Source organism: Artibeus jamaicensis, unplaced genomic scaffold (assembly GCF_021234435.1).
Source record: "Artibeus jamaicensis isolate MK-2021 breed Jamaican fruit bat unplaced genomic scaffold, CSHL_Jam_final contig_482, whole genome shotgun sequence".
NCBI lineage: Eukaryota > Metazoa > Chordata > Mammalia > Chiroptera > Phyllostomidae > Artibeus > Artibeus jamaicensis.
This window is the reverse complement of record NW_026521857.1, coordinates 5,247,774-5,263,219: the sequence shown is the minus strand read 5'-3', so window position 1 is coordinate 5,263,219 and position 15,446 is coordinate 5,247,774. Positions and strand designations below refer to the sequence as shown.

At 41.0% G+C, this 15,446-nt stretch overlaps 1 pseudogene; it reads left to right on the top strand.

Annotated features, from left to right (window-relative positions):
• Nucleotides 1-691: 691 nt before the first annotated feature.
• Nucleotides 692-3,073, top strand: LOC119051278 (arginase-2, mitochondrial-like; annotated as a pseudogene).
• Nucleotides 3,074-15,446: the final 12,373 nt, after the last annotated feature.

The following is a 15,446-nucleotide window of genomic DNA, read 5'->3' as shown; positions in this document are numbered from 1 at the left end:
CATTTCATTCCCTTCCCACCATGCTGATGGCCTCATAAATCAGTCACCCTTCATACCTCTCTCTTGGACCTCAGCCCAGAGCTTCCACTGGCCTTTTGGCTCTGTTAAATGCTGGAATGTTGCTCTTCTGACCAGCTGGCGGGTGGGAGGCACCTTGTTGTCATTCTCTGCAAAGTGGGAAACGGTATTTTCTCATGCTCCTGGGCCTCTCAGCAAGGGTGACAAAGTGAAATACGAGCTTTACTCTGCTTCTGAATAAATAAAAGCCTAATAGTCTACAACTCTGTTATTTTTCTGCATCATATTTTCCCTACCAAGAATTGAGACCTATATTAATCTCCCTTTTCCTTGAAACCCATGCCCATGCCTTCATTCTTGAGAGTGTTCCTTATGCCAAAGAACTGTCACCAGGGTTTACCTTTTCTTCATATTGTTCAGTAACTACTGTGTATTGACCTGGCTACAACAAGCATAGGGCTTTTAGAAATGTGTGGCCCATCCTAATGTTCAGCCCCTATTCATTCATTTGATCTTTTAGCCAACTTTTTTTTTTCAGCTTCCTCTCACTATTCTGTGGATTATAAATTTAAAGCTACAAATACACAATTGATACCATCAAAAAGTTCAAATTCATACAGAAAATGTAGAGGTAAGAAAGTTTAAGATAAGTCAGAAAGAATAGCTAGCAGATATGCAATGTAATTTCAGGAGGCTTACAGCCTTATGAGAGTCTTTTTTCTTCACATTTTTAAAATTATTGTTCAAGTACAGTTGTCTCCATTTCCTCCCCACCAGTCCCCCTCATCCCAGCAATCCCCACTTCCCTAATTAAAGGCTTGAAATTCTTATATATATTTAAACATACTTTGTTATGAAAATAGAGAAAATTCCCTATAATCATTCAGAATAAGGCAGAGGGGAGGAAAGTTTGCCCAAAGAGGAGCAAAAACAGACTCTACAGCGATGGCTGGAAAATAACAGGACAGCGTTCCCAGAGTTTTGAAAGTAAAAGCCTGTAACTCAAGAATGCTCTACTCGGTTAAATGGTTGTGTATAAAACAGGACTGCCAGATTTAGCAAATAAAAAGAGATACCAGGCACTCAGTTACATTTAAATTTCAGATAAACAATGAATATGCTTTTAATATAAATATGTCCAAATATTACATAGTTACACTAAAACACATTCATTGTCTATCTGATATTCAAATATAACTGGGTGTCATGTATTTCATCTGACCTCTTATTTAACAACCTCAATATAAAAGACATTTTAAATTTCAAATATTAAAGAACTTGAAGATTCAGCACACCCTGTATGTATTTCCTAAAACAGCTACTTGAGATATTCACAAAGCAAAGAATGCAAAATTTGAATAAGGACATTGTGGTTTAAGGGGGCTAAGGACTAACAGTAAATACTACAGCTAAGTTTAAAAATTGTACATATGGTTAAAGTTCTAGGAAAAGTTACATATTATTTAAATATGATTATTTAAAACTAATAAAACCCTAACAATTTAGAGTCTAGAGTCTTAGATAATGCTACCAAGAAGTGAATATCATCAATAAACAGGGACAAATTTTAAGCCTATTCAGAGCACATTTTACACAGGGCAGCAAGCTTAGAAAGAAATGATAACACAGCTTACTTTGTAGGGGCTGATTGCGTATGTTACATCGTTTGAACATTATCTCACTTGATTCTCACACAAGCCTGAGAGAGTTGCAAGAGTTAATAAGGTAAGCAAGCACACAGTTTTTCATCTATATAGTTGGAAAAGTGAGGCTCAGAGGATCACCCCATGTTTAGCCAGAAGTAGCAACATCTTTTCTCTAAGTTCACAGGCTCATTCCAAACTAAAGTGAAGTGTTCTATTAAGTCTGCCCAACTCTCAAACCCAGTTCGTTATTAAATAAAAGGTCAGAGAAGCCACTCCCACTTAATAAATATTTGTTGCTTGAGTAACCTTTTTTGGTAAATTGAGGTGTTTGTATTGTGTGAGTTCCATGTGCCCAATCATATTCTCTGCAGTATCCAGAAATAGTATGAAACATAACCTCTGTCTTCTAGGTTTATAATCCACAGAGGAAGCAGTTTCTCGCATGTCTTCTGGACATAAGTGCCTTTCATTCTGAAAAAGTCTGTCCACTCTGTAGCTTTCATCAGAGCTCCATTCTCACAGGGACAGAAAAGAAAATGAGTGGAATAGGATCCTGCTGCTGTTAGAGAAGCTGGCTAGGTAAGAAAAGACCCTCACCAACCTGGGCTGCCACCTAAAAGACTTTGGAGATTTCAGTTGCACTCCAGTCCCCAAAGATGATCTCACAACAACCCAATAGTGCACCCTCACTCAGGCGACCTTGCCAACCACGAACTGGCTGAGGTAGTTAGCAGAGTAGTTTCCGGTGGCTACAGCTGTGTCAAGTGGGAGGAGACCACAACCTGACAATTGGTACTATTAGTGGCCATGCCCGTCACTGCCTAGACCTCTGTGTGATCTAGGTTGATGCCCTCACCACTTCATCTGGAAATCTCCATGGAAAGCCAGTTTTATTTCTCCTCTGAGAAGTACAAAACAAGGTACCACAGCTCTGAGAATTTCCCTGAATCAAATCTTATAGCTCTTTCCCAACTACCATGTATATTGGTCTGAGAGATGTGGACCCTCCTGGCCACTTTATTTTAAAGAATTATATCTAGTATTTTTCCATGAGAGACATAGGTAGACCTGGTATTCAGAAGGTTATGGAACTGTCATTTGATCCACAGATTGGCAGTTACCTTACCCTGGCTCCAGCTACAGGAACCCCTGCTTGTAAAGAAACTGGCCAATAGAGAAGGCATGCATGTTACTGAGGAAACACACAGTACAGGATTTCTGTCAGCTCTGGATCTTGTTGAAGTCAGTCCTCAGCCGGCTGCTTCAGTGGATGCACGCAGGCTCTAGCTGGCCTGACAGTAGTTGTGATTGCTGCACATTTTAGTCAGACCAGGGAGGGTGGGCAAGATGTGTGTAACCAACTTCCTACTCCCAGTGCACCAGTAACTCAAAAATTGAAGGACGTGTGAGGATTGAGGAAACACTTTGTGCTGACACATATTCGTCATGCTGAGCACTCCAGAGTTATAAGGTGTTTGAGATGAAAAGAAATTTTACTGCCTTAATGAGAACGTTTGCCGATTCTCACAAATGAAAAATTTCCTTTTTCTCTCCACTTTGGTAACCAACAATACACTGTAAATGTAAAAAATATAGAATGATAATAAAGTAAAATAAAGTTCACTTATATCAACATACATGGGACAACTTGAAAACCTCAGAGAAGGGCTGTTTTTGAGCCAAAACATTACAAAATAGTATTCACAGAACGATTCTAATTTTTTAAATATGTATTTTTTAGTTGTGTTTATTTTTAGTGGTACGTACACTGAGTCTGGAAGGATGTTGACTTTTTAGACAAGCAGATGAGAGACAAGGCTCTCAGGCAGATGGGCTAGTGTCCTGGGAAGGGGGCACGTACTGAACACTAAAGCAGGTGGCTGAGAGCTGAGTGCGTGCAGTACTGCCACTCACATGGGCAGCTCTTTAACTCCTGTGGACCTCGGTTTTCTCATCTATTAACTAAGAATAATAATGCCTCCTCAGCGTGTCACTGTAAAAATGTCATATGCAAGGATGTTTTTTATATATATATATATATATCTTATTTATTTATTTTTAGAAAGAGAGGGGAAAAGGAGAGAAAAAGAGAGGGAGAGAAACATCAATTGGTTGCCTCTTGCATGCCCCTAACTGGGGACCTGGCCCAAAACCCAGGCATGTGCCCTGACTGGGGATCAAACCAGTGACCCTTTGGTTCCCAGGCTGGTGCTCAATCCACTAAGCCACAGCAGCCAGGGTTGATATTTTCTATAAAGTTTTCAGCACAAAAACACACTCATCAGAGAGAACGTTGCTATTACTATTATTATTACTAGTGGAAACTAAAGCTCTGGTGGTGACGGAGGACACCAACTATAGAAAGTTTTAAAAACCAAAATAGTTTGGAAAGATACTATTTTGCTTTAGAAAGCAAAATAGTTCAGGAAAATTAAGTGCGAAGGGTGGATTAGAGAGGCGTGACTGGACTCCAAGAAGGCAGTTGTAAAGTCTTGTGATCCAGATAAAAGGTGGTGTATGCATTCTGTTTCCTAAAGCTGTTGTAACAGTACCACAAACTGTGTGGCTTCAAACAGTAGTAACGTACTGTTTCACAGTTCTGAGAGCTACGAGGCTCAGATCGAGGTGTCAGCAGGGTCATACTCCCTCCAGAGGCTTTAGGCCAGGTTCCATTTCTGCCTCCTTCAGCTTCTAGTGGCTCCAGCATGCTTTGGCTTGTAGCTACATCACTCCAAATGTCAAGGCCAAATCTTCAAATCTCTCTTCATTGTCTTCCCAATGCCTCCTTTCTGTGTCACCTGTCAAATCTCCCTCTGCCCCCTTTTTATAGGGATACATGTGATTGCATTTAGTGCCCACCCAGATAATAAAACATAATCTCCCCATCTCAATATTATTACTGTGATCATATCCTTTGCCATTCGAGGTAATATTTAGAGGTCTACCTTTTAAGTAAGCTATCTATCACAGGCCTGATATCTTGGGGGGCCATTTTTCAGCTCACCACAAGTGGTAAAGACCTAGACAGAGCAGATTATTTATTAGTCCTGGAGCTTCCAACAGCCAAATATTAGTCCTTGCTATGCTCGGTCCCAGGCCAGCGGCAAGAGGGCTGGCATTGGTCGGGGGAAGCAGTCACCAGCAGCTATTTGCCAGGTGGGATGGCTTTATCAGTACAAACTAGCATAATATAAACCCTCAGTGGGGGATTAGAATGGAGAGAGAGAGGCATCCATGAGAGACTTTTTATAGGCAAAATTAATGGGTCTAGTTATGAAAGATGAAGCTCAACAGACAGATAGATTTCAGTATCAGAGAGAAAGACATAAGGGCTTGTGTTCCAAGTAATCCGAGGTTAAGGCTCCCAGAATGTTTCCCAGTGCATCCTGCATCCCTGATGTTGCTGGACCAGTGCAGGGATGCCTGGGAGATGTTAACGAATTCATTTCTCAGTCTTCAGACCTGGTGAGGATCCTGGCATGAAGCTGCCAGCTATAGCAACGTGTCAGAACAGACTGTTTACTCAACTTCCACAAACATCACTAAACCCAAGAGACAGCCCTAAATTAGGAGAAAACAGATTCTTTCAAGATCGTTAGTGCCCTTGCCAGAAACTACTAATAGAGGGTTCCTTGTGAGCTGATTAAAAAGGTCCATGGGTCCTAATTAGCAAGTGAGGTTTATTCATCTATAAACTTGCAAAAGGAATGGTCTCTAGGAAATTTGAATCAGAAAGAATTGCTGTTCCCATTGCCCCGATTTAACTAGAGACAAAGACAATTTGCCTGTTTTTACTGTTGGACAGGTACTGGAAAAGAGATTACTTCTTGATGATTGTTTTCAAATATTTATTACATATCAGTGCAGGCTGCAGTGGTCTAGCAATTATGCTTTTAGAATTTTCAATGAGAAAATGATATGAATCCTCATAAAAAGTGCAGAATTTAATCCAAAGTTCGGGAAGTTGAAAACTGAGGTAAGCAGAACAACTTATACTCCATTCTTTGCATTGATGAGTACTCATGATGAGAACTCTATGCTTGATCGGAAGATCTCTGGTGAGCATTTCAGAGAAAGAATTGCAAAAGAGTAACTTGTGCTTATTGCCAAAGTGAAGTTTGTTTGCGCTAAATGAGGCAAGAGATAGTCAAGAGTGAGTAAACTCCAGAGGTGTGCCAGAACTAGGACAAAAGTCATCAATACAGGACAGAGACCTTGTTCCAAGACTGGTTGACCCCACTTTCTGGAAAAGCACTGAATCATGGTGAATCATGACTACACCTGGGCACGAAATGCTACATGACCCCCTATTTCATTATAATAAATTAGAATTGTGAGACACCCTCTTCCTAGTAGGCAATCAAGGAAAACCATGGGAGACTGAATGAGTAGTCGCTTAAAAGTAATGTAACTGCTTGTACAGACACAATAAAAACCCACCAAAACTAGCCAGGAAATATCCACCCTATAAGAATGTCATCGCTCCTACTGGTGTGGCTCAGTGGATTGAGCACCAGGCTGTGAACCAAAAGGTCGCCGGTTTGATTCCCAGTCAGAGCACATGCCTGGATTGTGGGCCATGTCCCCAGTTGGGGGTGTGTAAGAGACAGCCTATCAACGTATCTCTCACACATCAATGTTTCTCTCCCTCTTTTTCTCCCTCCCTTCCCCTCTCTCTAAAAATAAATAAATAAAATCTTTAAAAAATTAAAAAATAAATAAAAGAGGATTAGTATTCCTCTAGCCACTGGAGGTCAGTCTCTGCTTGGAACTGACCAGTTCCCATGTTCTGTGGAGTCTACTATTCCTTAATGAATCTGCTCTCTTTCTGCTATAAGCTCTCTGTGTATTCCATTCAATTCATTGTTTGGGATCATCAAGAACCTGATTACCTGTTCCCACCCGTGACATAAACACCAGATAGAAATGACAGGTTGTGGTAAGACTGGGTCTCATTCCACCCACCACTGCCCCCACTTAACAATGTAAATTTGTTTTGTTTTTTGTTGTTATGCACCCCAAAATTCAATAGACTCACCACCAAAAACCAATCAAGTCCTTTTCTATACAGACTCCTGCTAGGTGTCGCACAGCTTCAGAAAAACAACCCTTGGTTTCCAGGAGTTAACAATCTAACAACCCTCTACTTTTCTTTGCCTAGGCAAAAATTATTTCCATTTCATTATATGTATTTGTTACAGATCCTTACATTTTATTTCTCAAGAGAATAGGAATAAAAGACTACAGAAAATGCTTCAAACCTATATTTTTCAAATCCCTATCTCTAGCAAATCCCAGGCTGACTTCCCCCTTCACAGCCAAACACTTCACTGGTTCTGTTTTTTCTTAAGAAATGTGCAATAAGTCCTAAAAATCAGGACTGTTTAATACTGAGTCAAACACTTTTATGACATTTGCTAAGGATAGACCCACCATATGGTCAACCAACAACTCCATCTTTCTGCATTTAGACACCCAGACTCTGCCTTCAAGTCCCACATATCGCCACCATCTAGTCCTGGCAAACTTTGTCCTGACCGAACAGAAATCAGTCATTGGACAAACGAGGTACCAGCAAGAAGATTACTGGCCCTACTCTAGGTACTTTTCACACTCCAAAAGAGGAAGAGTCTTGACTCGAGTGAGAAAAGAGAACAAGGCCATGAAGCAGCCATGAGATGGGCCCTCAAATATTCTACTGCAGCAATGCAACTGACCAGGGCCCCAGCTCCATGCTTCCCAGGGCTGCTCCTGTGGCCATTAGGCATGGTAGGGATGCTGAGGCAGGCCTGCCTGTGGGACATATGGCACTCTTCCCACAGAACTCATTGCCGAACTTTCCTTAGAATTGCATTGCAATCTAAGTCGCTTCTATCCAAACTTCATTTCTTCCTTCCCAGGGCTCATACTTGCACTGTGGTCTGAGTGCAAAGCCTCTCCAGGCTTACTCCCTGTTTTCTTTCACGGGCATTTTCCCTAATAAATTTCTTCCTGGGAGTGAATGGTCTCTTCTCCTCTCACTTTCAGCCCCCGCCCTGCCCACTGCATTTCGATCACCCCATGAGAGAAGCAGGGCAAGCTCAGATATTCGCCAGAGGGCCATGAAGACCCCTTTGGGCACTACAGTGAAGCTGCTGCTACCACCTGACAACTGCCTATCACTTAAGCACCATTTCATTCCAAGGTATTTTTAATTAAAAATTAAAAATTTCCTCAGTGTTATAGCTTTTAATTTCTCTATATAAATCTTATGTTTTACTACCCGCTTTTGCTACTTCTCTTGGAAGTCCTAACTTTTTAACTAATTGGCTCCCATCACATATGAACACTATTGACATCAGAATAGTCCTTCAGAATTATTCCTTCTGCTTGAAGGCTCTCGCAGGCATTGTAGGTGGTAGAAACAACAGAGGATCTTGAGACAGAAAACTAGATTCAAGTACTGGCTTTCTCCTTTCTACATAACCATGGATAACCGACTTAATTTCTTCGGATTCCCAGTCTGTTAAAATAAATACAGTTCCTCCCGTTTATCTCACAGCTCTGTTACATGGAAGATATAGAAGGAAATAAGAATTGTTTGTAAGCCCTAAACCTGCTGTGCTAATAAAAGCAAACATTTCTCAGTATTTTATATGGGCTAGGCACTGAGTTTTAGGTGCTTATCTCCTTGAATTCTCATAATAAACTGACAGAGTTGTTAGTAGTATTATTATTCTCATTTTACAGATGACTATACTCAGGCACAGAGACCTTAAGTATCTTTATACTGGTAGTAAATGGTGGCCATCTGGAAGCCAGCCCTACTTAGCACTACACTGAGCTACTTCCAAGTGTAATTAATACATTAAAGTCATTGTTAGAAACTGAGGATAACAATGTTCTTGCCCTGGCCTCGCTGGGGTAGAAGGCAGTGCTGTTGCAAAGGACTCCTCCTGCAACCCTTTTCTTCTGAACTGTAGATTCCTTTGTGAGGCTGATTTGGAGGAATCAGAACTACTCATTGCTTACAAGGCTTTTCTGTGTCCATTTGTTATGTGTCAGAGTACATAGCTGGCAAATGGAATATCCCAGATTGCATTCTTGTGAAGTGTACCATAACAGAAGCCTGCTTTTCCAAGACAGATAGCAAAGCAGAAACAACTGAACATATTTATGCCGGTGAAACTTCAGACTACACGGGTAGCTGGGTGTAGCAAGGAATTTCTCAAATGTCAGCCAAGTACAGACCTCAGACTCCAGTTTTAGAAATGCCAATGTGACTAGAAAAGCAAATGTCAAACCCGAGTATAGGACATCCTGGTTTTCATCCTGCCATCACCAGTTCCCAGCCTGGTCATTCTTGTAGCCTCAGCTGTAAAATGAGACAGGCCAGATCCACACTCACAGAGACCACACACCCAGATGTTGCAGACAGGTGACCATAATGAGTCCCCTCACCTGGTGAAAGGCTCCAGTGAGCAGCAACTCAGCTTTGCTTCACTGTAGCAATGAAGGGATTATGCCGTCTCTCTTCATCTTCTGAGTTTTTAAGAGGAGCCTGACATTCATGTCTTTATGCAAAAGTCTGTTTTTGACGTATTGGAAATGAATACAACATTCATTCTGTAATATTCTGTAATCTCAACGGCACTGCTTTCTGCCCCAGTGAGGCACTGGGAGAACCACCAAAAAAAATACCTCTGTGAACCACAGCTGTGTCTTAGAAACCACTAGGTTGAGACTCTGATCAAGACTGAGTCTCAAGCTAATTCCACCAAGGAGTTCCATGGAGCTTTGAAGAATCCATGAAAATTAAGCAGAACCCTGGCTGGCGTGGCTCAGTGGAATGAGCACTGGCCTGAAGACCAAACGGTCACTGGTTCAATTACCTGGTCAGGGAACAGCACACCTCAGTTGTGAGCCAGGACTCCAGTTAGGAACATGTGTGTGAGAGGCAAATGGTCAGTGTTTCTCTGTTTCTCTTCCTCTCTTTCTCCTTCCTTTCTTCTCTCTCTAAAAAAATAAAGAAATAAAATATTTTTTTTAAAAAGAAAGTCAGGGAAGCCCAAGTCTCTCTACCTCTATCTGCTTTGCCAATGACATTCTACTGATTTAAAAAATGCTTCTGCTGAAAATGACTGTAATAGTTGATTATTGAAGGGTACTTCCCACTCTAAGTTCCATGTGTCTGTAACTTTAGTAGTAGGTATAGTCTTTATGTTGTGCTTTCTTTTAAAGTATATTTTATTGATTATGCTATTACCGTTATTGAATTGTCTTTCTCCCCTTTATTCCCCTCTGCCCTCCATCCCCCTCCCCTCCCCTCCCCTCCCCTCCCACCAGCAGTCCCCCCACCTCAGTTCATGTTCATGGGTCATACATGTAAGTTGTTTGGCTTCTCCATTTCCCATACTATTCTTAATTTCCCCCTGTGTATTTTGTACCTACCATTGATGCTTCTTATTCCCTGTACCTTTTCCCCTATTCTCCCTCCTCTGCTTCCCCACTGATTACTTTCCATGTGATCTCCGTTTCTGTGATTCTGTTCCTGTTCTAGCTGTTTGCTTAGGGTTTTTTTTTATTTTATTTATTTATCTTTAAAGAGGAAGGAAAGAGGGAGAGAAACATCAATGTATGGTTGCCTCTAGTGCTTCCCTTGCTGGGAAATAGCCTGCAGGGAACTAGCCTGCAACCCAGGCATGTGCCCTGACTGGGAATCGAACCACGATCCTCTGGTTTGCAGGCCCGCGCTCAATCCACTGAGCTACACCAGCCAGGGCTGTTTGCTTAGTTTTTGTTTTTTTAAGTTCAGTAGTTGATAGTTGTGAGTTTGTTGTCATTTTACTGTTCATATCTTCATCTTTTTCTTAGGTAAGTCCCTTTAACATTTTATATAATAAGGGCTTGGTGATGATGAACTTCTTTAACTTGACCTTGTCTGGGAAGCACTGTATCTGTCCTTCCATTCTAAATTATAGCTTTGCTGGATAGAGTCATCTTGGATGTAGGTCCTTGACTTTCATGACTTAGAATACTTTCCAGCCCCTACTTGCCTGCAAGGTTTCTCTTGAAAAATCAGCTCATAGTCCTATGGGAACTCCTTTGTAGGTAACTGTCTCCTTTTCTCATGCTACTTTTAAGATTTTCTCCTTCTCTTTAATTTTGGGTAATGTAATTATGATGTTCCCTGGTGTGTGCTTCCTTGAATCCAACCTCTTTGGGACTCTGGGCTTCCTGAACTTTCTAGAAGCCTATTTCCTTTGCCACATTGGGGACGTTCTCCATTATTTGTTCAAATAAGTATTCAATTTCTTGCTGTTCCTATTCTCCTTCTGGCACCCCTATGACTCGGATGTTGAAACATTTAAAGTTGTTCCATAGGTGCTAAGCCTCTCCTTATTTTTTTTTTAATTTTTGTTTCTCCATTTTGTTCCAGTTGAATGTTTATTTCTTCCTTCTGGTCCACACCATTGATTTGAGTCCCAGTTTCCTTTCCTTCACTGTTGGTTCTCTGTATATTTTTCTTTATTCCACTTTGCATAGCCTTTACTTCTTTCTCTATTTTAGGACCATTCTCAATAATTTCTGTGAGGATCCTGATTACCAATATTTTGAACTGTGCATCTGATAGATTGGCTATCTCTTGGTTGCTTAGTTGTTTTTCTGGAGTTTTGAGCTGTTCTTTCATTTCATATGTCTTTGTCTCAGTACACCTGTTATGTTGTAAGGGGAAGAGCCTTAAGTATTCACCAGGACAGGGCAACCCACTTTGCTGCATTGTGGTGCTGTATTGGGGGAGGGGTCAGAGACAGAACAATACCACTTGCTTGGTTCTCAGCCAGCTTTCAGTTACTTCCCCTGCTACCTACAAGCAAATTGGGCCTTTCTGGTGCTGGTTCCCAGGTAGGTGAGTTTGTGTACATTCTAGGACCATGCAGGTCTCTCCAATGAACTCCTCTGTGAGGCTGGGCGTTTCTCCCACCACCAGAACCCCCAAGGTTTTTACAGCCAGAGGTTTGTTTTTTAACTTTTTGTTGTTGTTCAAATACAGTTGTCTCCACTTTCCCCCAGGACTCCTCCAACCCCAGCCACCCCCACTTCCCACCCTTGATCCTACCCACCTTTGGTTTTGTGTCCTTTATAAATTTTCCCGAAAACCCTTCCCACTTTGCCCCCATTCTCCCTTCTTACTTCTCTTCTGGATACTGTCAGTTTCTTCCTAATTTCAATGGCTCTGGTTATATTTTGTTTTTTTTTATTAGGTTCCACTTATAGGTGAGATCATATGGTATTTGTCTTTCATTGTCTGGCTTATTTCCCTTAGCATAATGCTCTCCAGTTCCATCCATGCTGTCACAAATGGGTAGGAGCTCCTCCTTCTTTCTTTCTGCTGCTTAGAATTCCATCATATAAATTTACCGTAGTTTTTTGATCCATTCATTTACTGATGGGCATTTAGGTTACAGCCAGGGATTTTGTTGTTGTTGTTGCTTGGGTTTTTTAAAGATTTTATTTATTTATCTTTAGAGGGGAAGGGAAGGAGAGAGGGAAAGAAATATCAATGTATGGTTGCCTCTCATGCATCCCCTACTGGGAACTGACCTGCAACCCAGGCGTGTACCCTGACTGGGAATCGAACTGCAGTCCTTTAGTTCACAGGCCTGTGCTCAATCCACTGAGCTACACCAGCCAGGGCCAGCCAGAGGTGAGGTTTTGAGGCTTTCATTTCCCATGTTGCAACCCTTGGTTGTTCAGTGTGTCTCACTCCCCAGTTGTTCCTCCCAGTTTATCTGCATGCAAATGTGGAACTGCCAGCTGCTGCCTTGCCTGCCTGGTCCTACAGCCACTGACTTGCCATGTGTCCTTTCCACCCTGGCTGCTGGTCTCCGCCCCTCTTGCCAGCCTGGATTAATGTTTCTTCTTTAACTCCTTGGTTGTCAGACTTCCATACAGTTTGATTTTTCTGGCAGTTTTGGTTGTTTTTTGTTTTAAAATTTATTGCTGTCCTTTTTTTGTTTGTGCGAGGAGACAAAGTGTATCTACCTATGTCTCTATCTTGGCCAGAAGTCGTATGATGTGCAGTGGGTCCAGAGGACTGGAGCAGGGGAGTGGCATCCCTTTCAGAGGCAGCAATTCACTGCTCATGCTTCTGGACTCACAGTTTTGGAGGGGCTAGTTTTTCTCCTAAACCTTTGCATTTCATCAAAACTGAGGCATGAAATAGCAGTTATAGAAAGAAAAGAATACGTTTAAAGAAATGTCAAGGTCAGCCAGCCAGCCTGTTTCAGTCTCACTGAAGTTCTTCAAGTTTATTCAGCAGTAATGCATAGCAGTCCTATTATTTTCCTGAAAATGATTCTCTAAATGGTCATTAGTCTCCAAACACAACTTCCCCCTCTTTGTAAAGCTTTTCTTAGACCTTTCATTGCCCGTATGTTTATTCCATGGAGAAAGCAGCTGTCATGTTCTGGAGTGCACACAACAGAGGAGCTAGAAGTAACAATAATACAAGAATTTGGGTGCCTCCCCTGGAAATGTGTGAGGGAGTTTTTGCTGCATATGCACAGTTGAAAGGGTGTCAGGTGTTGACAATGCTGGCAGACTCAACAGATAAAAACTGCCACTTGGATATGGCAGGAAGTTTGTGTGTGTGTGTGTGTGTGTGTGTGTGTGTGTGTGTGTTTGTGTTACAGACTTGTCTACCTTCATTCTCTCAGTGAAAAGTCAAGTGCTCCTATAATAATTTTATTACATTATTAAACACCTAACCTAAGGAAGAAGGGTGATTATTTATAATGGTCTAAAGGAACCAAAGTGAATGTAATGGAATCAAAAATGAAGAAAAGAAATACAAAGACATGAGCACAAAAATCTCTTGAACATTGCAATGTGATTAGCATAATAAATTTCTCAAAGGGAAATAGCTAGGAAATCCATCCTAAAGAGTGATGTAAAACTGAGATAAAACCATATCATGGCATTTCATTTAAAAGAAACTCCTATGTTGAAAGAGTAGGAGAAGAAAGTAAAAGAGTATGTGTCATTTTCTCAAATCTACATGTCTCTAATCCTCATCCTTACAAATTTGGAATCCTCAACCAATCAGATTTCCAGGATTCACTTCACTTTTCACAACACTACATCCTTCTCTGGAAAGGGAAGGTGTGTTTCCCCCTGCATCATTCAGTTTGACCCAATTTGTCCCGTATCTGGCATGAGGTAGCACTATTCCAGCACTGGGCTAGTATTATTCTGTAATTTAGTGTCTTTCCATTTGGCTAAGTGAGATCTACAAACCTATGGCAGCACAGATAACAGCAACTTTCTTGGAGGTCTGGCTGGATCATGTTCTTTTTTCAGAAACTTCTATGCATTTGGGAATAGAAACATTACAATAATGTATTTGATAATTTTCTGCACAGAAATCTTCTACCATGCTGTGGAACACTTTTCATTCCCACAGCCTTTGAGACTCCGTTGTACTTCTAAACAAGATCAATGTTATGACCTTTCTTTGCTTTTGATAAAAACCCATAATTACAAAGGGCTTACAAAGCAGGATGTATGTCTCTCTTTTCTGCCCCATCTGTTCAGGATGACACAAAGGCAGCACTTGAAATAAGTGCAATTAGTGTGTCATGAACTGGAGCTCAAACATGAGAAGCATTAGTGGCAGCTCTAACTCAACCCTCATCTCTTCTGAGTTTCTAGACATATGTATTTCAAGTATAAACCTAAGCATAGAAGTTGCTGAGAAAAGCACTATTATTTTGATGTTTCTGGACAGGCTCACAATATTAGATATCCTTTTGCTATTTCACACAAATTGATGTTTTGACAGGTGCCATTTTATTTAGTTGGCAAGTCTTACTCTACTGTTTTCTTCCTCAGCTCTCTGAATTTTCTCTACAAGGTACAAGTACCAAGCTGCTGTATTAGGTAGACTTGCCCACAAATGATCTTCAAAAGACAAAATGAACAAGTTCTAGAAGAGACCCTAGCAGTTCTTGTACAGGCTATTTCACAGTGTTTCATTCTATAACGTAGTTTAAATTTAGTTAAATTGGTTCTTTTTCTTTGTTCTGGTCAATTTGAAATTCCTCAGCCTTGACATGGAGATTTAAATAAATTCTTGGCCAAGCAGATTTGATGATCATTTCTTGTTTTACTAGAGGGGAACCAACCATCCTTTCTATAATAGGTCTCTTGGCATCACTAAAATGTTATTTAGTAGCCTCTCTGGAGAATCACATTCACTTTCTCCTCATCCATAATACCCCAAGGAGAATTCTATTTCCTTCTTTTTGTTATATAAGGAGATGAGTTTCGTGGGAGACTATAGTTATTTGGACAATTCTTGACCTCCTTACTTGACCTGAGACAGAGAGAATAGGTACACTTCATCAGTAATGTCACCAGAGACTAAAATTTTGTTTCCTTTCTAAGGGAGAGTTTAAGGAACCTACCATCCTGCTTGTAAAACCATTTAATTTTAATTTTAATTTTATTTTGCAAGAAGGTGCTGTGCTTTGCATTCTGCCACTTAGGCCCCTATTTCTATATTTGAAGCTGGACCCCGAATGACTAAGCTATAATGTACCAACTATCCCCTCATTTTCTTTCATAATCTTAAGGATGCTAGGATATGGTCATGCCTGTGGAACTTGATGGACTTCAAATCTCTCAGAGCATGTGCTTCTCACCTATTTCCCCCATCAACCAACTTCAGCCTTTCCTCTGATTATTTTGACAGGGTTGTGTGACGCCTGTCTGCATTCCTGCATCCTGTCCTTCTCCCCT